The sequence below is a fragment of the Octodon degus genome, unplaced genomic scaffold (genome assembly GCF_000260255.1).
Source record: "Octodon degus isolate 3935 unplaced genomic scaffold, OctDeg1.0 scaffold00446, whole genome shotgun sequence".
NCBI lineage: Eukaryota > Metazoa > Chordata > Mammalia > Rodentia > Octodontidae > Octodon > Octodon degus.
Genome location: NW_004525022.1, coordinates 96701 through 120122, shown reverse-complemented (window position 1 = coordinate 120122; position 23422 = coordinate 96701). Strand labels below are relative to the sequence as shown.

General features: G+C 41.4%; 1 long non-coding RNA gene across 2 annotated transcripts; it reads right to left on the bottom strand.

Annotated features, from left to right (window-relative positions):
- Positions 1-12915: 12915 nt before the first annotated feature.
- LOC111814724 lies at positions 12916-23183 on the bottom strand. Of its 2 annotated transcripts, none has more exons than XR_002819630.1 (4): positions 23111-23183; positions 22123-22236; positions 17573-17774; positions 12916-13045 (listed from the first exon to the last, which is right to left on the bottom strand). It is a non-coding gene; the product is annotated as an uncharacterized LOC111814724 (long non-coding RNA). The 2 variants fall into 2 exon arrangements; XR_002819631.1 differs by having other exon boundaries at positions 23101-23177.
- Between the last annotated feature and the right edge of the window lie 239 nt (positions 23184-23422).

Below are 23422 nucleotides of genomic sequence, written 5' to 3'. Positions count from 1 at the left end.
TTGGGCCAGAGAGATAGCTCAGTAGAATAAGCACTTGCCTGGCAAGTGCAAGGCACTGAGTTCAATCCCCAGTAGTGCAATCAATCAATCAATCAATCAATCAATAACTTTTTAAAAAATAGTAAGAAATAGGCATTGTGCTAACCCAATTTTTCCCACTGTATGCTGGAACTGCATCAGCTTTTCATGTCTGAGAGTAAAGATCTATTCAGGCCACCTCAAGTTCTGAGAATTCTACTTTAGAACATACCTGGAGAGGTAAGAGTATCACAGGAACCCAGGGCCATCAATAGAGCTGGACTCGAGTTAGAAAGGAAAGGAACATGAAGTGGGTAGGTTCCATGCACAGTAGAAGATGGGTCAGCTAAGGTGTCCCACCAGGCTGGAGTGGATATCAGGCTCTTGGGCCACGAGGGTCTGTGTCACCAGCCCTACATCTCTGCTTACTCATAATTCTAACTTACTCATCATCTTTTTATAGCCAACATTCAGCTTCTTTTCCCATGATTAACATGTTCTTTCTATAGATCTCCATTTTTTTCTTCTTTTTTTTCTTTTTGGGATGGTTTCTCTATGCAGTTCAGGCTGGCCTTGAACTCACCCTACAGTCCAGGCTAGTCTTGAACTTGCAGTTCCTGCCTTAGCCTCCTGAGTGCTGGGATTATGGACATGCATGCTACACCCAGATCAAATTCTTGAAAGGAAACATAAAACAGAACAAAACAACAAAAACAAAACAAAACAAGCTGGGGGCTGAGAAAATAGTTCAGTGGTCTAAGCGCTTTCCTGACAAGTACAAGGAACCGTGTTTGGTCCCAGTACTGCATGCCTGCACACCTGTAACCTCTGTGCTGAAGAAGCAGAGACATGAAGACCACTATGAGTTTGAACTGCGTGGGAAGACACTGTACCAAATGAATAAATAAGATCTTACAAAACTTTTTGAAAAAATGTCGGGTAGAAAGTACCTGCCTGGTAAGCACAAAGTCCTGAGTTCGATCCCCGGTACCACAAAAGTAAAAGAAAAAAAATCTGACTGGTTTAACTCAGTTTTCAAACTGAAATGTCTCATTGGAATCACCTGACATCTTGAACTACAATTGTTCAGTCCTTACCCTGGTTCCTCATGTAGCAGCCTTACCGAGGGCCTGAGAATTTACTCTTCTTTTGTTTATGTGGATGTTTGGAGACAGGATCTCACTGTGTAGTCCAAAGCAGGCCTCAGACTTCCAGTCCTGACTTGGCCTCTGTAACAGGTATTCAGGTGTGTATGCCCCTTGACCGAGGATTTACACTTCCCCTGGGCAATGCTGACTGCATACTGTGCAAGAGCCCTGGCCACTTAGTCATTGTGCATCTGATAGGATGGTGTAACAGGGCAAGCTCCCTCATGTTGCCAAAGACATTCTTCTGACCTGAATCTAAGGCTCATAATTCCTTCTTTCTCCTCTTTTGGGCAGGTGCCCGAGTATTATTACTTTTGCCAGTGGAATGTCTCCAACACCTCCTTTTCTTTTCTTAGTCACTGCCATGGACCAGGGTACTATGAAAACACATTTCAGTGGTCAGGAGGCTCACAGCAATGTCCCACCCTTGAGGCCACAGGCAGGTGCCTGACAACCAACATTCAAGATGCCCAAACACAAACTTGCCCAAGAACAGAGCACAGCCTGTGCCCTGTTGCCCTGCAAAACCAGGGATGGAGCTGGCAGCACCACTGCCAGGGCTGCCCAGCCTCTTCCGCGCTTCCCTCTGCCCTTGCCCCTGCTCGCTGCAGCTCCCTGCCACCCACACCTCTGCATGGGTTCCCGCCTTGGTGGATTCTTCTGCTGGCCTCTCTTGGGCCTTCCCTAGCAGCAGGGCCTTTCCCAGGCCTCGGCTCCCCGTGCCTGGCCTTCTCCAGAAGGCTGCTTTTTGCAAGCCAAGGGCTCTGGCACTGATGGCCCTCGGATGCTGTCCCGCTCCACGTGGCGTCCTTTGGATAATCGCATTCAGCTGAGTCTTTGGAACACTGCTACACATTTGGGCTCGAGTCAACAAGTCAGTGACAGTTAAGTGTTGGTTTTTCCATCGTCCCCCATCCCCCCATCTCCAACCCTTTCTTTTGAGAAACACAATTCTCTGAAGCCTGGTAGGACCAGACTTCAGGGAAAAAGCTTTGACTTCTTGCAGTGTTTAAATGAAAAGGATTCTGCAGCCAGACATTGTAGTGCACACCTGTCATCTATGCACTCTGGAAGGCTAGGGTAGGAAGCTTGCAAATTTGAGCCCAACCTGGGCAATTTCGTGATCTACTGAGATCTTGTCTCAAAACAGAATAAAAATGGGAAAGGGATATAGCTCAGAGAGAAGGTACTGGGGTCAATATGGGGAAAAAAAGATTCTAAATTTTCTTGAGTTCTCTGACTATCTTTCAGCAAGAAGCTAGGATCTCCACCCAACTGGGCATCCAGAAGTTTAAATCCATGTCCAAAGCCAACCTTGACATTAATCTATTTATGCTAGTATTTCTTTTTCTTTCTCTCTTTTTCTATATAATACTCAGAATTGAACTCAGAAACTTATACTTGCCAGGCAGGCACTGTGCCACTGAGCTGTCTCCCTAGCCTATAACTTGTTTCTTAAGTTCTTACATAAGATCTTACTCTTAAAATGTTGTTTTTTAAAAACAATCTATTTATTTATTACAGGGTTTTACTACACAGCTCAGACTATAGTGATTGTCCTGTCTCAATCTCCGCAGCACTGGGTTTATAGGCATGTGCCACTATGTCCGGTCTCAGTAGCCTGCTCTGTGTGGGGAGGTATGACATGCAGTGCAGGGCATCAAACCCTAGTCCTTGCACTTGCCAGGCAGGCATTTAGACCACTGAGCTATCTCCCACGCCCAGAGTGTTATTTCCTAAAACAACACAATCAAAATCTTTTAAAGCAATTTCTTTTATTTGCTTATCATGTAGGCTCTTAATCATTGTAATTTTGAGCATTACCCTTCCTAGAGTCCCTCCTCTCTCTTTTTATTTCTTTCTTCTGCTCCATTGAATATGAAGCTGTATCTAAAGGTTCAGCAACATTACAGGTCCACCCACACCCATCAACTCTGGTCCAACTCTGAATGTCATCAAGCTGTTCCAAGCACAATTTGTTTGTGCTCACTCACATATGCTAAACTGGAACTGCACAGAAAAGATTAGCCCTGCCTGTTCACCGGGTGATATGCAGATCTCTAAAGCATTCCATAGTTTTTGTGATTTTTGCTATATCTTATTTTTGTTTGTTTTTGTATTTATTTTTTGGAGACAGGGTTTCACTGTGTAATTTAGGCTGGCCTTGAGTTCACTGTGTAGCCTCCAACATGTGGCGATCCTCTTGCCTCAGCCTTCCAAGAGCTGAGGTTACAGGCATGTGCCCTGGGAAAGATCTTCTACAACTGGAAAGTAGGGCAAGAGGGAGAAGAAAGGAAGGGAGGGCAATGAGCAATAAAAATGATTAGGATGCATCACAGACATGGGCCATGGCCCCAGGACCTGCACTGTGTGACCCGTGGGTACAAGCAGAAGAAGATTACTTTGGAGTAGTTTTTCAATTGGTTGAAGACACCTCCCCAAGAAATGCTTGAGATAATCAATATATAAACAAACATGCTGGTGTGATGACTCTCAGGATAAATTCCTAAACAGTTACGGTCAACACTGGAAATATCTTCCCTTTATATCAGTCTCAGGCAGTCTCTGGACATGGGCAAATTCAAACAATTTTTTTTACAGGTGGACCACATCCACCTGTAATATCTGTGTTTTTCTCCTTAAATATTTATGTCTAGTTTTTATTTCAGCTTACTTCAACAGAAGCTTGGAATAGCTTCAGCTGTTCTGCAGGAAAGTTTCTGGTTAGAGCTCAGACAAGCAGATTGATAGAAATCCTGCCTGTAAAGTCCAGACAGGGGAGATTTATGCTGGCAAGATGGCCTGCGTCAATGTTGGACTACAGATCATTTGTATTTTGGCTTGGAAGAATGTTTGTTTGAATTTTTCCCATGTCCAGATACTTCCTGAGACTGATATTAAACACTGAGGACTGATTGATCTTTCAATGAAAATTCAACACAGCTGAATATTGGGGCCATGACATGGTTATTTTTTCTGGCATTTAGTCAACTATATGTTGAGAATGAAAAGCGGAGAGAACATCAGAATGATTTAAAATGTGAGTTTGGCCAGAAAGGAAGCACCAGAAAGGCTGTGGACTGCAAAGATAGAGCTGAGTTCTCCATTGTCCAGGAGGAACAGGAAAGTAAAAGAGTCCTGAGAGCATCACAGGAGGTGGCAGGTTCTCACCCTTTGCAGCCTCAGAGTCACAAGGGTGAAGGACTTGCTTTGAAGAGAAATCCAGCAGAGTCCCATGTTCCAAAATGGAGGCAGTAGCTATACCAGGTTGCAGAATTGAGGCAACAGCCATACCAGATTCCAGAACTGCACAGGCATAGAGAGTTTATTCCTGGAATCAGAGTCAGAGTACTCAGCGATCCAGACACTTACACTTGACCCCTAAAGCCAAGAGTGAGGAAAGCCTGGCCAGTGCTCCAGCTGGCAGCAGACCTTGGCATCATTCATATGGCACTGGTTTTAGATGACTACAGAATGCAAGAGTTCTGAGATTAATAAGGCTTCCACCTAGATTTCAGAAGAAGGGCTAGGATGTCAGGTGGTGTGCGCCTGAGAGCACAGTGTGTAAAGATATAAGTGAAAAACCCATTCAGTGGAAATCCCAGAAATTTGGAAAAGCCAGGAATTTGGATCACCTAAGGAAAACTGCAAAGAAGGAGCAAAGCCAGCTAAGAGAAGCCATGAGAGCTACCACCAAGAGTGACGCAGGGATGGAGCCACATGGAGCTCACAACTTGCCACAGATTGCTTCAGATGTTTCACCATGGAACCACAGGACTTAATGTTTGCCCTGCTGGAGTTTGGATTTCTTTTGGCCCCAATGGTTCTTATCCTCCTGCGTATTCCTTTTCGAATGGCAATGTTTATCTTGTGCCTTTAAAATGTTGGAAGTGTTTAACTTTTCATTTGTACAGGGGGTCACAGTTCACAGTTTGCTTTGGATCTTGGAGGAGTTTTGGGACTTGGACTTTTCAGCAATGCTGAAACTGTTGGGACTTTAGCAATTCTTAGAAATCAACTAAAATACCTTTTGGACAAAGGGATGTGCATGAAACTTTGAGGGCCCAGGGACAGAATGTTATGATTTGTGTGTAGTTGTCCTCCCAAAACCTCAGGTAAGTCATAGAGAAGATGATGCTTGAGGAACAGCAAGTGAATTAAGGGGTGGGGCTAGAGGACCAGAGTGGGGTTCCAGGGCCTGAGACACAGAGGCTTAAGCCTTTAAACTTGCATCTTGAGCTTCCCCTCAGGATGGAGTCTCTCTGAGGTATGGAAAGGGTTATCCTGGACATAGTGGTGCCCCAGCTTCTTCCCCATAAACTGTACTGCAGGGCAACAGTTTCTGTGATAGAGGCTGCCTTGAGCACAGAGGAGATGTTTGGAGAAGACAGAGGGACTGACCCTCTCTACTGAGCAAATAAGGCCCTGAGCTCTTGCTATGTAATTCAGGCTGTTTTAAGCTATGCAATCTCCAGTAACTGTGAGATAACCTCTCCTTCCTTCTTTTTGAATGTTAGGTATTTGTCACAGAAACAAGGGAAGAGTAACTAAGACAGGACCTGTGCTTTCTTGGTGCAGAATTGAACACTGCTGACTGCTGAAACATTCTCGTTGTCTATTGATTTCAGCTGAGGTCTTCCTGAGGGCCAGAGGGAACTGTCTTAAACCTGTCCAGACTGCAAAGCCCATCCTGTAGATGACCTACACTAAAGTTTGCTACTCATAATCATTGTAAATCAGGCATGGTTGTGCACATCTATAATTCCAACACTGTAGGAGGCTGACTCAGGAATATAAAATTTAAGCTTAGCCTGGGCAACTATGTGACTTAGTGAGACCTATTCCAAAAGCAAAAAAAATAAAAAGGAATGAAGCTGAGGCTCCAGCACACTGTGAAGACCTTGGCTTTAATGCAACATACTGAAAAAACAAAACTATGCATGCATGAGAGAGCTAAAACTCTATTCTACTGACATGTGTTTTCCTCCAGCATTTGGACATCAGGTGGGGAACTGAGAATATAACAAGCCTGCTATTACCCTACCTTTTGGACAAATGAGGCTGCAGTGTAATCACAAATTTATAAAAATCTTAATATCAACTATTAAAAATCAGTCAGCAGCCTGGTACCATGTTGAGATGGATTGCAAAGCTCAGGTAGCCTTGATTGTCTGCATCCAGCTGCTTCTTCCAAACAGCCAGCTAAGGGCAACCTGACCACATCCACTTATAATATGTGTGTTTTTCTACTTAAATATGTATATGTCGTTTTTATTTCAGCTTACTTCAAGGACTTTATGTGTTATGCCCTGAACAAACTGGTCCTGTCCAGGAAGCATTCAACTCTACCTGCTGTGCTCAAATCCCCTCCTTCCCAGCATGTTCTTTGCTAATGATGAACAATTCCTTCTAAGTAAGTCTGTTTAAAACAATTCTGCCTGACAACATATGACTTGATCTATATAATCCATGTAAGCACTCATGTCATAACCAGCAATCAGCTCTGAACTTCCTGCTTGCAAGCTCTAAAGTGAACTCAAACTGACTCTGGGCTGAAGATCTGGAACGAGTTCCCATCAGCCCACTTGTGTTACATTAAAATGCTTTCCAAGATCCATGGTGTGGATCATTTTCCTTTTGGTCCTGGGTTTTCTCTGAAATAGCCAGAAGGGACTTAGAAAATAGGCAGGAATTGATAACTTGTATGTCTGAAGAACTCATGGATGCCAGCCAGAGGTGGTTGTGCCAATGGTCTTTACTTGTCACTCATGATGTTTCTTGGCTAACATTTCTTGAAGTCAGAACCCTTTGGAAGAGCATGGGCAGGAGAGGCACCTGCTCCATAGCCTGTGCCCTGACAGGATTGATCATGAAATGGAGGTTCCCTGGAACACCTGTCCCACCACTCTGCCTGTGCACAGGGAGCAGAACAGGAAGTGAGAGGCCCAGAGCAACCACCCTAAGGAGATGCTCCACCTCATGCTGAGACCCTGGTCACCAGCTTGGATAGGCAGTCCCTCAACATCTGGACCCTCCACTCTTGCCTGACATTGGTACACACTTCAGGTGACAGACACCTTACCTCAGAGCTCATGAATGCTCTGTGGAAATATAGTGGCACTGAGGGGTTGAGTTCATTACAGGGGATGCTGGCAAGATGTGTGGGGACCTCAGTGACACATAAGTATCCACACTCTGATGTTGAGCATCTTGCTTTGGCCTTAAACTTGGGCTCAAGACATGGGGACAAAAAACAGGAGTATTACACCAACCTTATTCTAGTTCTGACAGTTTATCCTTCCATTCATTTCTGCTGCTCTTACTTTCAACAGAAACTTTGTTGTCTGGGATTTCTATTTGTTTTCATATGTCTAATTCTTTACTAACAAAGCCATCAGTATCATGTATCATTCTCATTCCTAAAAGTTTTTGTTAGCTTCTTCTTTAAAGATATTTGCACTTCTTTCTATGTCCCTCATCTACTGAATCATTTTTAAGCTTGCTGAACATCTTATGCAACTGCTTTTCTGTATCTTCTATTGCTTCAGTCACTTCATTTATTTGGTTTTTGGTGTCTTCCCATCCATATCTAAGGGATCAGTTTTGGAGAAGGTAAGAGTTTTTGAAAGCCACTTGTTGCCTTGTTTTCTACTGTTTCAATGATGTGTGTGTGTGTGTGTGTGTGTGTGTGTGTGTGTGTTTGTGTGCGCGCACATGCAAGTGTCCTTGGCATTGAAGATCAACTAGAGTGAAAAACACTTCCACTAGTATGAAGAACTTGTTAGTATGTTTTCCAAGAACATGATCATGGCTTTTGTTATGGTTTGGCATTTACAAACCTCTTCAACCTATTCAGCCTAGAATATCAGACCCAATCACTGTGTTGCAATGAGAGAACTACTATTGGTTTTATCAGCATCTACAGAGCCAAGTATAATGTATATTAAAATACATTTTTAAAAGTTCACCATTTCTCAAGGACCCACAATGATGGATATATTACTGCTGACAGATAGAATGGAATGTGGAAGTTTAGGGAAGAAAAAAGAAAGCAGAAATATTGCTCTGCAAGAAAAAAACACAAAAAAAGAGATAACTACAAATGAATGAAAGAAAAGAGAACAAAGTTTGTTGAGATCATTTGTATAACCAGAGTCAGGGATTGGTGAAGAGGAAATTTGAGGGAACATGTGTCAGGAAGGTAGAAGGAATTCAGAAGGGAGCATAATTTAACACTGAATGAAGCTCTCAGAGAGTCAAAACCTGCTCATATGCTAATAGTAAGCTTGTGTTGAAATTCTCTATACACAAGTTGGTACAAGTTATCCTGACTTGCCTGTGGAAAGTATCATTTAGATTTAATCAGTGATTAATTCTCAATCTTCTTTTTACATATACAGACACTGTGTGTATGTATGTGTGTGTATGTATGTATATATTTTAAGTCTATCCCGTAAACTCCACTAGAAGAATCTGTTTTTGTTCAATCTTTACCTTAACCACTGGTACCTAATTGATGATGTATAGTTAGAAAACATTTGTTGATGAATGAATTAAGTCTAATAATGGGTCTATTTCCTTAGCAGGTGATCAATTTAAAAATTACTCTCTTTTTTGCATCTCACGTGAGAATTGAAAGATCATTATAGTTTAGCTTATAAGAGTACACTGAAAGGCCTACCAGATAGCTCAGCAGATTAAAGTGCCTGCTTAGGTAGATGCAGGGACTGGGGTTCAATCCTTGCCATGCTATCCCACTCCCGCTCCCAGTGTGTGCTGATACAGTGACCAGGACAGTGATTGGGATGCACAGTGACATGTGCCTGTAATCCAAGAACTTAGGAGGCTGAAAACAGTAGGATCACTGAATTCAGTCTCGATAGTAAGAACCTGTAAACGCTGTACTAAATATATAAGATATATAAAATAAAATAAAATAAAATAAAATAAAATAAGAGTACATAGAAAATAAAAATAAAAAGTGTACATAGAAATTTAAGTATCTTTTATGTATCATTTATACTTTACTTTTTTATCCATTGATTTGTACAGGTTTGCTGTGTAGCCAAGGTCATTTTTTCCTCAAATATAGGAGGCTAAAAATAGGAGGATCACTATGAGTCCAATCTGTGTAGTGAGAACCTGTAGACACTATACTAGATACAGTTTTTTAAAAAGAAAGAAATTGATTTATTCACTTCTTCAGGAATCAAATTCAGTCTATTTTAGTAAATCTCTGCTTGCTTGATCAAGTAAGTTGAAACTGGTAGACTGCTAGATAGTTGTAGTAACTCAGAGAGTTCACTATGGTTTAACTCAAACATCAATGAACAGAAGAGTTTTTCTTGATAGTTGATGTACTATTTATAAAAATCATTGCATAACTAAAAATTTAAACATTAATAACTTAGCATTATTATCACCAATAACTCTTCAGTAGCAGGGCTGGAGAGATAGCTCAGTAGAATAAGTGCTTGCCTGGCAAGCTCAAGGGCCTGTGTTTAATCCCCGGTTCGAGAGAGAGAGAGAGAGAGAGAGAGAGAATTTAGTAGTGACAAAGGCAAATGGAAAGAGGGATATTCTGCAAAAATTCAAGAAATTAAAGCAGGGTTTCTCATCAGAGAGAAATAATGCCTCTTTCCTCTTCCCAGGAGTAGTTAGCAGTGTTTGGAAACAATTTTATTTCCGCAGCACTGGGACAGAGATGTGATCAGCGTCTAATGAAGAAATGTTTCAGAACACCCCACATTGCATGGGACAATCTACCTTCCCCAATTCATAACCATTTGTTCCCAAGCATCTGAACTGTCATAGCTGAGAAGCCCTCAACTAAATGTCAGTCACTACTGGCTTACTTACTTTCCCATCACTGAAACACAATACCCAGTACCCCAAGTTAAAAGAAAAAAGGTTCACTTTAGCTCACAGTTTGTAGAGGTTTCAGTCCATAGTGGGCTGCCTCCAAGATGAGGTGGCAGGGTGGCAGGGTGGAGGGACAGATCAGAGGAGACAGTCCCATGCTAGGGCAGGTATGAACCAGCAAGCAGAATCAAGTCTCCTTTTTTCTTTTATTCCATTGAGGCTATAAGGTTCCAGGTCAGTGCTACCCAAACCCAGGTCAGGCCTCCCATTTATGCATTCCCAGAACTATACTACATCAATCAGTGAGCTAATTTAGTTACCACAGATCCTTAATTCGTATTTGCACATACTAGATTCAGCCATCTATTAAAAGCCTCACCAATGAGCACATGAGGCTTTGGAAGGACATGTATAGACACAAGCCATAATAGCTACAAAACAAGTAAAGGTTATTAAAACTTATTTAATAAGAGTTATGGAAGGCTTCTCTAAGATACTGTGGATGAGTTGGCTTCAGCAAATAGAGTGGAAGCAATAGGTGGGGGAGAGCTCCAGGCAGAAGCAATGGTAAGGTGTACATTTATTTTTTGTGTGTCCATCATGTATATTTCATGTATATCATATATTCATGTTTATATGTATTTAATACTTTGTAGAATCTGCTGAATATTCAATAGACAACATGTATTGAGTGCTTAGCAAAGATTAAACATCACATTTCACTTTTTTTTACTTAATTCTTACTTTTTCCCTAGAAGTAGCTAACATTATTATTTCAAATTTACCCTGCTGAAATACAGAGAAGTAAAGTCCATTGGCTAAGATCACAGAGTAAGGTGAGCCAGCCTGGGATTTAAACTCACATAACCACCCCAACTCTCTCAAAGCTGGTTTCTTAATGACAACACTGGAAAAGTAAAAGGCAAGGGTAATAAATTATCATACCAAGTGAAAGATTATCTCAAGATACTTTGAAGGATGTGAAGCTGCAATTGAAGAAACGAGCAACTGTGGATAGCTGAAGGAGCATGGAGGTGTAGTGAGTATGCATGTTCATTCATTACCACAATCATTTAAAGTCAAGCAACATTTTTTATGGAACAGAAATGTATTTGAAGTCCATCAATGTTAGCTATAATTCAGTTATGCTGTCCCAAGGGAACAGCCCACCTGGATCACTTGGTGGCCATCCTGATTTGTTCTAAGACATAAAATTGTATGTAAGGGATAATTATGTAATATATTGTTTTACATCTTTTGATTTTTTAAAAGTTCACAAGATATTTCATGTGCTTCAAACAAAATTGTAACATTAAATTAAAAAATTATTTGATGATACCCCCTCCCTCATTATTCTGCCTTATCTAGGATTTCAGTGAATTATGCTTTTTTGAGTTTCATACTTAGCCAAGGAGGCTTCCAGTAGTTGAACTGGGACAGAATCAGGGCTGACTTCTAGTGGGATGGAAAAAAATCTACTGTAAAACACATAAAGTCACCTTACCTGAAAGCTGAGAAAGTCTGCACTGCCTACCATCAGTTTAAACTTTAGCTGGTGTTCAGTATCCACAAGAGTGAAAGCCCAGGAATATAAGCATTGCTGTTATTAAGCTGGCATTAAAACAATTCTGAACTTTTTTTAAAGAATTTTATTTTATTTATATGTGTGTGTGTGTGTGTGTGTGTGTGTGTGTGTGTGTGTGTGGCCAGGGGGCGGGGCTGGCTGGCATGTGGTGCTGGGGGATTGAATCGTGGTCCCTGTTCTTTGCTAAGCTTGTTCTAAGTAGGTGCCTTAGACCACTGAACCATCTCACCAGCCCACAATTCAGAACTTTTAAAAATCATCTGCATTTATTTTTTTGTTACTCTTTATGATATACTAGTTGGCTCTTCTTGATATTTTTAACTAGCTTATTTGTTGATTGTTTTAAAATTATACACAAGTCAGCACTTACGCAGCACAATTACGTGCAAGACACTGTGCTGGATTAAGCTCACTGATGTGAAAGCAAGTTGTAACTCATATTTAGTGTCACTTTGGCTTTGACCAGATTTATGGCAGAAAAACAGTAAAAACAGATTATGAAGATTCTGAGAAGTCCACAGTGCAAAATTTAAGAAAACTGTAATAAATAGCGTTTGCTTTGCCTTTTTTCTGTTTTCCACAGCAAACCTGTAAATACTACATTATTGTATCTCATGGCTTAGAAATTTTGGGGTCACACATTTTCTTTATTATGCATTCATTACTCTAAATGTATGTGATAAGTATTTCAGATAGTATCTTTCTCTTTGATACTGTCCTGGACCAGCTTGGCTGTGTTTTCCTTAGTTAGGAAAATATGTTTCCAACTTGCTTCAATTATTTCACACCTGGGACACACTGGCCTAGTCAAGGACCCATTTAACTCTGCTTGCTCTTCTCACACCTCTCCTGTCCTTTCCAGAATATTTCTGTCTAAAGATAATCCCTTTTAAGTAAATCTGCCTGACAATATATGACTTAATTCATGTAATCCATAGTCTGCTATGAGGTTATTTTTATTTATTTTTGTAATTTAGAGAAGAGTCTACGGGGTGTTCAGGGTCTCACTACTAGATCGGACTCGTAGTGATCCACCTGTTTGCACCCTCAAAAGATCTGGGATTATAGGCATATGCCAGCAGTTCCAGTCTCAATTGCCATCTCAGCACACTCTGAGGGCAGGGCCAGAATGGTAGGCCTGGGGATTGAATCCCTGGCCCCTGCACCTGCTTGCAGGAGCTTTAATCTGTTGAGCTATTTGGCCAGCCCACAAACCATATTTAAACTGAACTCAAACCTGACTCTGGGCTAGTGATTTGAAGCTCTGGGTTCCCCAGTTCATTAGCATAATAAGAAATTACCTTTAACTTCTTGTTTCAAGTCTTCCATTTGGTTTGATATTGGTTTTCTGCAACACTTCTGGTGCATTGGTCAGGAAGACACTTTGCTGACCATCCAGGTCACTGGGGTAGGCTCAGGCCCATCTTCTGATCTGCAGATGAAAAGATGAGCCCTCTGAGCTTGTTTTCCAGAGTCTCCTTGGCAGTACAGGGAGGGGTCCCCTGCATGACAGTGGAAACATCATCAGATCCTGGGAGGAGTCAGAACGCATCCTCGCTGGGCCCTCAGACAAGGTAGGCCTGCCTTGGCTTGTGTCCCACAGTTAGCCGCTTTACTTGCTTGTTACTGGTTTTTATCATCACCCCTCTGAGAGATTAAGGAGGACATGATCACCCCTCAGGATCTTCCATCTGTTTCAGTCCCAGTTTCTGTTCTAGTCAGAGTAGTCAGCTGCAGCTATTGTCCCAGTTAGATTTTTCCTGTGGGATTGGGGCTGGGACTATATGTTTACCTCTGTGCCTGCATGTGAATGTGTGTATATATGTGCAAAGTCACCTGGATTCAGCTGTGAACTGAAAAAGGTGATTTAATCAGTGTGAAAACAAAAGTAATTAAAAAATAGTTTGCACTATAATGGGTAAAGATATGACCAAGCTGTTTTGTTGCTTTAATACACCAGAGTATATAGGTAGGACGATGCAGATAGGTTAATGAAAAAAAGAGAAATGAAAAGACAGAACACTTGAGAAGCCACCTGGCTGGATGACTAAGCTATAGCAGAAACACAAAGAAATGCATGCTGAGATTAAACGGACAAAACAGAGGTTATTTTTCATTTCACAGTGAGCAAGGAAACAAAACAGAGCCCACGCTCTCCTCCTGGATTTGGGAGCCCCAAGGTCAACCCTTGCTTGATTGTCACTGATGTGGTGCTACCTGCAGACATCTGAAAGCTGGAGCAACTCTAGCCTGGGGTAAATAGCCCAAGTATTGTCAAAACTAAGGAAGTTTTACCAGAAATATCAAATTACGAATTTTAACTAATGGCAATTATACTTTTGTTTTTCATCTTGAGTTGATGACATAAAGCATGTTATACATTACAAAGTTTTGAGTTTACAGGGTTAACTTGCTCTTTTCTCTGTTGTTTCCAAATACGAACACTGACTCAAGATTTCTCAGAGTTCTATTTGCAGTTGGCTCAAGTTTGCTGCCTGAGGTAAAAAAGTAATAGTTTAAAATTCAAGCAGCTACATGGGGGAGGCCAGACATCTCTGTGGACTGAAGTGCTTGCTTAGACAGTCAAAGGGACTGGGGTTTGATCCCTGATTTACCATGCCTGCCCTACCCCCACCCCCACCCCCAGGACTTGCTGAGACAGCAAGTGAGGCTAGGTATGGTGGTATGTGTCTGTAATCCCTGTGCTGGGGAGGCTGAAAACAGGAGGATCACTATGAATCTGACCTGTGTAGTGAGACCCTGTAGACCATGTACTAAATACATAAAAAATTAAATAAAAAAATAAAATTCAAGTAGCTACAGCCCAGTTGGTTGCAAAAGGTTATAGCAAGTGGGAGTTAAAAAATTATGAACACGGCTGTAAATATGAGTCATACTTTTGACACGAGAGGATTCTGTATGTTAAGTCTTGTCCTGCTGAAGGGATAGAAAGAAAGATAATGACAAGACAAAAAAAGTTTATGTACATCAAGGAAAGCTTGTGGAAATAATTTATCTTGGAAAATATATGTACGGCCATGTGCGTTCAGGTTGTTCCTTCTAAAACCTTCCATGAAGGAAATGGCCAACTCAGCATGAGATTATCAGTCAGATAATAGCCTTAAAAATGCATGAAATATATATTCCATGTGTTACTCTACTCAACACTAAGATGGACATTTAAATATGTTACAAAGTAATGTCATCATGATTGGTATACTAAAATGATGTGTGGCCTTTGATGTCAAATTTTCTTTGTAAAACCATATAACTGCTGTTTGTTGATATTCTGCAGAGTTACAAATGGTAGAACAGCCATGGTTGATAAAAATAACAGTCCTTTGGTGTATTTTATATTTCAACATGCTTGATATTTACGAAAAATTATAATAATTAAACCCACTATAATGCAAATGTCACTGAACTTTACTTTTGGGCATTCAAGAACCGAAGTTTGAAGACCAAAGCTGAAAAGATGAGAGAAAAAAATGATGCTAGGCTAGGAGAGAGAAAAAAATCCCTAGTCAGCATACTTCAGATCATTAGTTGCCAAGTAACAAAAGTTTCTGTTCCAGATCTAATTACTCTTGATCCTTACGTACAGATGGCCACCCGGATGACAGACTGTCCAACTGCTAAAGTATACCTCTCATGCCTATAAAGCTAGTTTAAGATCTCTGAGCTGCCAGTGTCACTGTGATGGCCCTCACCCTTTTTGGACTGTTCTGGATTCTACAAGCTTACTCAGACTGGTAGCCCCTGGGAGAGACCAACAGCACTTTGGGACATTAAGATGAATGGTCCTGTGGCAGATGGAAATAGGGCCTGGAGGCAAGAGTAAACCTTTCTCCCCTGGGAATGACTGATAAGCAATACCCGCCTCATCATGGCTACCTGTAGCTTCTTGGCTTTTGGTCACAGTTATAAAAGGAAGCTGAGTGCTGATATTCCTGGATTGAGGAAGGCAGCACTATACACTGCTCTGCATGGTCAGGTATGTAGGAAGCCCATCCAGGAAAGAAATGGCACAGCATCCCACTCTCACTCGTTGGGGAACATACCTCCAACAGAGGCCTTTTTCTTGGCTACACTGTTCCCAGCCAAACTGGCAGTGGTTTGGGGACTCATGATATACACGGTCTATGAACCAAGAGGACAAACTACAGCACTTGATTCTTATTCCCCATACAGAAGAAAAAGAGGGAAGTCTTGCTGATGCTGGATTACTGATGGGTCTAGTCATTACCCAAACTTGCAAGGGACAGCAGCTCTTGTCCAGCCTAATACAGCAGTAATATGTTTTGGAACCAAAACAGGCAGATTAAGACAACAGAGTTACAGACAGTGTGACTACTTGTGATGCACAAGAAATGGTCTATCTTGGGGGTTGGGGGAGCTAACTCTCTGGCTACTAAATTGGGCAGGTCAGGAATGACAGATAAGACACCAAAAAAAAAACTGATAGAGATCCAGGCCTGAAGGCATTACTCCAGGATCAAATGGGCCCATCCTGATGATTGCAGGGAGGCCTACCCTCAAGAATCAAGCTCTCTAAAGACCACCTTGAAGAGGAAAAGCACTCAAAACCCTGTCCTCGCCACCCTGGAAGCTGGCAGATCTATATATATTTGAAGATGAGGATACTGTACATGGAGTGCCCGTCCTAATTAACTGATGCTCTGCTACCCAGGCTGGTTGCTAGTTCCTTTTCTTTTATTTGATTTGGTGTCAACTGCAGGACTTTGGGCTATATCACCAGGGGGGTGGGAATTTCTTCTCAGGATTGCCCTTGTCCTTGTCTATGTTGATGGAACATTAACACTGGGTGCCCTGAACTGCTTCTCTATGTTTTAAAATGGTTGGTAATTTCTTCCTGTGATCATACTGTTAGTCCAACTCCTGTTAGGTCGCCTTACATTGACATTGTTAGTAAGTTTAATGTTCTGCTATGCTGTCTAGTTTTTAGTTTCTTGCTGCTCATGGTATTCATGGTCTCTCTATGCCAGGACTCCAGAGGACTGAAGTCCCCACAAAAAGACTGAGTTTGTTTTCACACATGTAAACATAATTCTTGTGTTGCTTACTCTTACCTGCTTAAAGCAAAATTAAGATGACTTTTCTGTGGATAATATATCTAAATATCCTAGAAGTACATGCAAATTCAAGAAATTCAAATTTATCGCGTGAGTTTTGTCATAATCCTGAATGATACTAAGAGACTCCTAACATCTTACACCTGATTAACAGCAACTACCAGGTCCTTCAGGCTGTAAACCTAGACCCAGGCAAAAACTGTTGGCTCTGTGTCCCCCCTTTCCATCCTTTCCTATCAAGGTCTAGGCCTCACTTGCCTACTTCAGCCTCTTCTTATGATGGTATGGGGAAATACTTCTTGTTTCCTGGGTTCAAGGGCGAAAATGCTTCTACTGACTATGTAGATGTATTAATTGTCTTCACAGGTTCTCTGGCAGCCTCTCTTGGGGCCCTCCTCCTTTGTGCTGATGGGATACATCAAGCATTTGCTAGCACCAAAACAATTTTTCGTGCACTTGCTTTTCTGGTACCCAATCAGAACAAGGACCTGCTCATGCCCATCACTCACATGAAAAATGTGGCCCCGTGTCATTGCCTATATTAGCTGAAATAGCTATAGCAGAGAGTTTAACACTCAGTACTGCAGCTACAGGTGTGAGCCAACAACACTTAACTCACAGTTAAGTGCTCAGATTGGTGTAGATTTTGCTGATGTACAGATGTCAATAGACACACTACAGGACCAAACAGACCCATTAGCCATAGTTGTCCACCAGTGTGAAAGAGCAGTGAGTCAAAGAGCCTCAGATCTCCTGATAGCCCAGTGTGGGAGGACCTGCCTGAAGGAAGACTATTGCCACTGTGTTAACAAGTCAGGAATAATGAGAGACAACTCCTGTCATCTGAAACAGGCTACAAATCTTACCAAAAGCTCTTCCTGGTGGGGATCTTTAGACTTTCTCTCTTTCTGGACAGGAGCCATGCTAAATTCTTGTGTGATCCACATTCTGACAGCTCTTTGACTAACATTTAAAGCTATGCACCGCCAACTTCTTTTATGGGCCACTCCAGTCTATCAGCTCCTTAACACTGAAAAAACTGGGGAAACTGAGGAAGAAGATTCTCCTCTGTAACAAAAGTAGGGGAAGATGTTATGGCACATGTATAGAAGAGCAGACTTAAAGGTTTATTAAAAGTCAGATCTTAGTTCATAGCTTATGCTGCCTGTCACGTAGCAAGCCTTAACTGCTTAATCCCAGAGGTTTTTCCTTAACAATGTGTGGGCCAAACTGCCTGTGTCTGGCTTCTGTTTAAAAATATGCAGTGATTCCAAGTTGCTTCCAGGGCTTCCAGATTGTCACGTTTGGGGGAAGACTGGTACAGTCAACTTGCCTGACAATACTGACATAATTCTTGTATTTCACATAACCAGTCATATAATATTCTGCTACCAGCTTCATACTTTTAATTGCCAACCATATTACTTTTCATTTTTATAGTTTTACTATTTTGCTGGCCTCCTGAAGGTGGGGCTGGTGTGGCATGTGGTTCTGTGATTGAACCATACTCCCCTGTGTATGCCTCAGCTTGCCTAAGTAGGCACTTTAGCTATCTTTTCTTGCCAACCGTATTTAAACTGAACGCATATCTGACTCTGGGCTGGTGAATTCACTGTCTGGGTTCCCCAGTCTGCTAATCTAAAAAAGTTGCTTTCTAACTCCTCGGTGCAAAGAGTCTTCCATTTGGTATGGCATTGGTTTTCTGCAATGCTAAGTCTGCATAAATAACAGCAGGCAAAATACTCCAAGCAGCAAATATTTCCTCATAGGACTGATGTCATCCTTTCTTCAAAATTGATAATCTGTTCATTTATACTTCTATCTTATTATTCATATTCCTCTGGTTATGCCACACCAGGCCCACCCCTGAGAAAGTTGAGCCAGTCACTGACCGGGCGTGGTGGCACATGCCTGTAATTCCAGAACTGGGGAGGCTGAAAATAGGAGGATCACTGAGTCTGAGTTGCATAGTGAGGCTATGTACCAAATACATTTAAAAAAAATTCCTCTAGTTATAAAAGTATATCTTCACATAGATACCTGGAAAAAATAAGAAGATTTTAGATATGACTAGTATGGATTGAAGGTTTACACTCCCGAAAAATGAATCTGAGGATATAGTCCCATTTTAAAAACTGCACCAGTGTTATTTAGAATCCCTTTTATTTCTATTAGTGCATGTTTGCAATCAGAATAGTGATATTCATTCTGGGGGTTTGGAATATACATAACATATCTTGATTATTTTTAATTATTTCTGTTTGCTAGAGGCCAGAACAGAAACTTTATCAACAGGACACACCTGTGCTCTGCATGCCAGCTAGTTTCCCACTTGTTTTACTGTAGTCCACTGCAAACCTTTTGATTCCAAGTTAAGATTCCAATGTGAAGTTAGAATCATTCAGTCCCTGGTGGTTCATAGAAATCAGTTTCTACTAGAGGAGAGCTTGCACCACAACGAGGAACTTCCTTTTCTCCTGGCTGTTCTGTGTTTATTTCAGTGTTGTAAAGAACTCTGGAGGCTGAGTCAGGAGAACAGCAAGTTCTAGCTCAGCTTCAGAAACTTAGTGAGACACTGTACTGAAATAAAAAGTAAAAAAAAGGCTAGAAATGTAGCTTGGTGCCAAGGCCTTGAATTCAATTACTAGTAGCAAAATAAACAAACAATAAACAAACCAAGGAACCTCAGCAATGTGTTGTGTGGCTTCAAGCTCTTAGGCAGGATCTGATGCTCACAGCATCACTGACCAGGGACACTTTAAGGATGGCCTGGACGTCCACAAAGTGGCAGATACAGCCTGTGAAGGGTTTGCTGGGTGCCAAGTGTGTTATGGAGACTCTGAAAAGAGAAGGAAACAAAAGCAAACTTTTTGTAGATTTTTTTTCAGTGCTGTGGATTGAATTCAGGACCTTGCACTTGCCAGGCATGCGCTTATTCTACTGAGCTATCTCCCTGGCCCAAAAGCAAAAATTGTAACAAAGGCCTTCCAACCCTAAATATTTCCTGCTGATTAAAAATGTATAATAAATTATTATATGTCAGCAATGAAGTAGAGGCATAATTAGTTCTGAGGAATAGCATCTGCTTTTTAAGTAATATGAACTCATGCTACTTTTGATGTCTGTCATGTTTCTATGATCAAATTTCCAAGATTGAAATTTGCTTTTTTTATTTTTTTGGTACTTTAGTAAGGGTCTACAGGGTCTTACTTTGTAGATCAGACTTGTAGAGATTCTCCTGTGTTCAGCCTCCCAAAGAGCTGAAATTACAGGTGCGTGCCACCACACCCAGTCTCAAATGCCCTCTCAGTACGCCCCAGGGGCGGGGCCAGCACAGCATGCCTGGGATCAAACCCCAGCCACTGTATCTGCCTAAGCAGGCAGTTTAATCTGCTAAACTATTTGGCTGGCCCCAAAATATGCTACGTTCATGTAAAGCTTCTGTGTTGACTTTTCATGATCTACCTGTACTTTTTTTCCTTTTCAGTGCTGGGTATCAAAACCAGTCTCACTAATGCTAGGTAAGTACTGCACCACTGTTTATACCCTCACTCTTCCCATGTGTGCCTTTTAGAATTAATTTAACCTGAGTTTTAGTATTCTGTGTGCTTTACTTAGATGAAGAAAAGAAATTATAGCTTCTGTAATGATTTAAGTCTAAAATACACCCCCTAAATCTCAGATACTCAGGGTGGGGCTTTAAGAATATGATTGGATCATGTAAGCACCACACTCATCAGTGGATTGATCCATTGATGAATTTATAGCTGAGTGTCCAGTTAGCAGGCTGGACCTGGTTTGAAGAGGCAGATCACTAGAAGTATGATGTCAGAAGGTGTGGAGCACCTGCCTTGCACACCACCCTCCCACTATGTGTTTCTGTCTTGGAGCCAGCCCACCATGGGTTGACGCTTCTGAAACCATGAACCAAAATCAATCTCTCCTCCTTGATGGTGTTTTTTTTTTTTTTTTTTGTGTGTGTGTGTCCTTTACATTTCAGGTATTGGTTATTTTAGATTTTGTTCTGAGCAACGAAAATGAGCAATGTAGCTTCTATACTATTTTTGGATACAGTTATATTTCTTTTTGATCCATATCATTTTCTATAAATCTCTATGATTTTGTCAAACTCAGTGGAAATAACGAACAAAAATAAACTAAAATTTATTTTTCTCTGAGCTCAGGGTTTAAGAACTCTAAATGGAGAAGTGATAAGTACTCTAGTCTTTGTGAAGCGCTGATGCCCTGTTGTACACCAGGAGAACTTTCTTCCCTTATTTTAATTAGCTATCTAGAAGAAGCCTTATTGTATTAATTGTACAGCCACACTTAAACATTGCGATGGTAGAAAAAATATGATTTAAAGCAATTTACCCAGCTAAGAAATATCATGAAATTGAAATCTATTTAGGCAAAGCTACTATGCAAAAGTGGCTATGTGAGCAGTATCAGGTAAAAGATGGAAAATATTTAGAAACAGTAACTCAGGAAAGAACATAAAACACCAGATTAAACATCATCGAGCAGCTGTAATAAATTTTCCAAGCAATTCACCATAATTTAGTATGCAAAAATTGTGTACTAACAATAACTTATCAATATTACATTTCATTTTCAGAATGATAATCATGAAGTTTTAAATTTGGAAGAGGCCTGAGAGATCAATTTTCTATTGTCTTTACATTAGTATATACTCTTCAACTCTGTTCAGTGTTTGTCAGGATCCAAATTTTAAAAAATGAATATAAAAGCTTATGAGGGGTAGAAATATCTAAGACTTCTGACAACATTGAGTGTTAGATTTTAAATGTGGGCTTTGATTATATCCAAGTTTTCCATCCTTCGGTTCATGGAGGAAATCATTTGGAAAAATAATTCATATAGCACAGTTATCAGCTGCAAAGTTATAAATTGTAAGTAGTGATAAAATGTGCCCCAGGATTATAAATGATTGGTTAATATAAATCAACACTTGATTTTGAGGCCAATTTCCAAAATTGAAGGCATGACTATAATATAAATAATGTGGGATTTTCAGCATAGAAATGAATGTTTACATCTATATGTAAGCTCTATTAATTTAAAGTTGCTATTATACAATAGTGTTGACTTATTTTGTAAATAGTCCTATGAATTGTACACGTTACCCTTTTATGACAGAAATAAGTCACCAGAGTTCATGAAGGAATACGTGTGAAATCTACATGAATTGAGGGCATATAAGGTTTTATTTATACATTTATCTTTCTTAGTGCCCTGTGATGCTAGTGGAATTAATCGTGAGCGACTTCAAATAATATAATTAATTACATTCAACTGAAATTATAATTGCTTTTATTCTAGGCTGGAGTGATTCCTGGATTGAACCGCAACCACTGCTCAGGCCTTCCGAGTCTGCTGCCTCATGTACACTCACTTGTCCATTGAACTTTGCTGTCCATCATGTCTCAAGTTGACTGTGGCTTCAGGTACTCTTGCCTACACAGTCCGTGAAGCTTAATGATAGCAGCTGTGGTACTGAGATCAGACTCTAAAATAAAGTCATAGAGAAGTATTAGTGTGTAGAATGTTCTAAACACTGTGGTATAAAGGGAAAAAAATTCCTCTAAGGTCCATGAGGAACGACGATGCTTGTTTTGTCCCTTGTCTGGAAGCCTGCCTTGTGCCTTGGAGACATTCACTAAATGTGCACTTAGTGAAATCACATTCCCTCTCAAGAAGAAGAATACTATTTAGCTTCAAGATTCTGTGGTGCTGCAACAGTGGTGTGTACACAGACCTCCTTTCTCAACATTATGAGCACAAACGATTTGTGCGAAATACGCTTCTTTTACACAAATGGGTTTATTTTCATACATTTTCATACATGTGTATGTCTAGGATACTTGAGTCAAAATGCTTTCAATTCTGTTTAAGGACTACTTTAAGAAAGCCTAAGTGAGATTTTATATACACACATGCGGCGTCTAACAAAGGTGATAATAGAGCACACTCAGCAATAAGCAAAGAAAAAAACTAGACCACTGTAGGGTCTGGAAGACTGCTAAGCGCCACAAACGCCTACTGGGTAAGCACAAGGTTCTGAGGTGGTCCCCGGTACCAAATAAAAAGAGAAATTAAGGGATGGTGAGAAATTACACGCTTTGGGCGGCTGCTCCTGTCTCAGAGCCGCTGGGCGCGCGCCCTCCGCTGGTCAGGAAAGGCAGCGCCCCGTACTCGAGGGGCTCCGCCCCCGCAGCGGCCGCACCGCCCGGGACCCCTCCCCTCTCCTCCTGCCTTGAGATTGTGAGAGTGAACGTGGCGGGTGTAGTCCTGAAATATTGTGTCCAAAGTATTTTTATCTGTTTCTGAAAGAAAGTTTGCGATGGGGAAACCTACAAGAGGCGCTGGGCACCTGGTCGCACCTCCGTTTTTATGGCCATAACGTCCCCTCAGAACTACGCGGAAGCCGACGCCCAGGCGCCTGCGCGGTTCTCATAGGCGCAAGCGTGGGCTGGCTGCGCGTCCCCGCGGAATGGCGGATTCGCGAAGGAAGCGCCCCAGCGCCCAGTTCTAGGGGACCTTGGCGCCGCCCAGCATTCGCCGGGCTCAGTGCAGGGTGGTGCGGAAGCCTGGAGCGAGATCGCCCTGGGCAGTGAGTGCTGCGCAGGTGTCAAACAACAGACGCCTTTAAAGGACAAAGAAGCACGGGAATTTGCGTGACACGCAGTCATCAG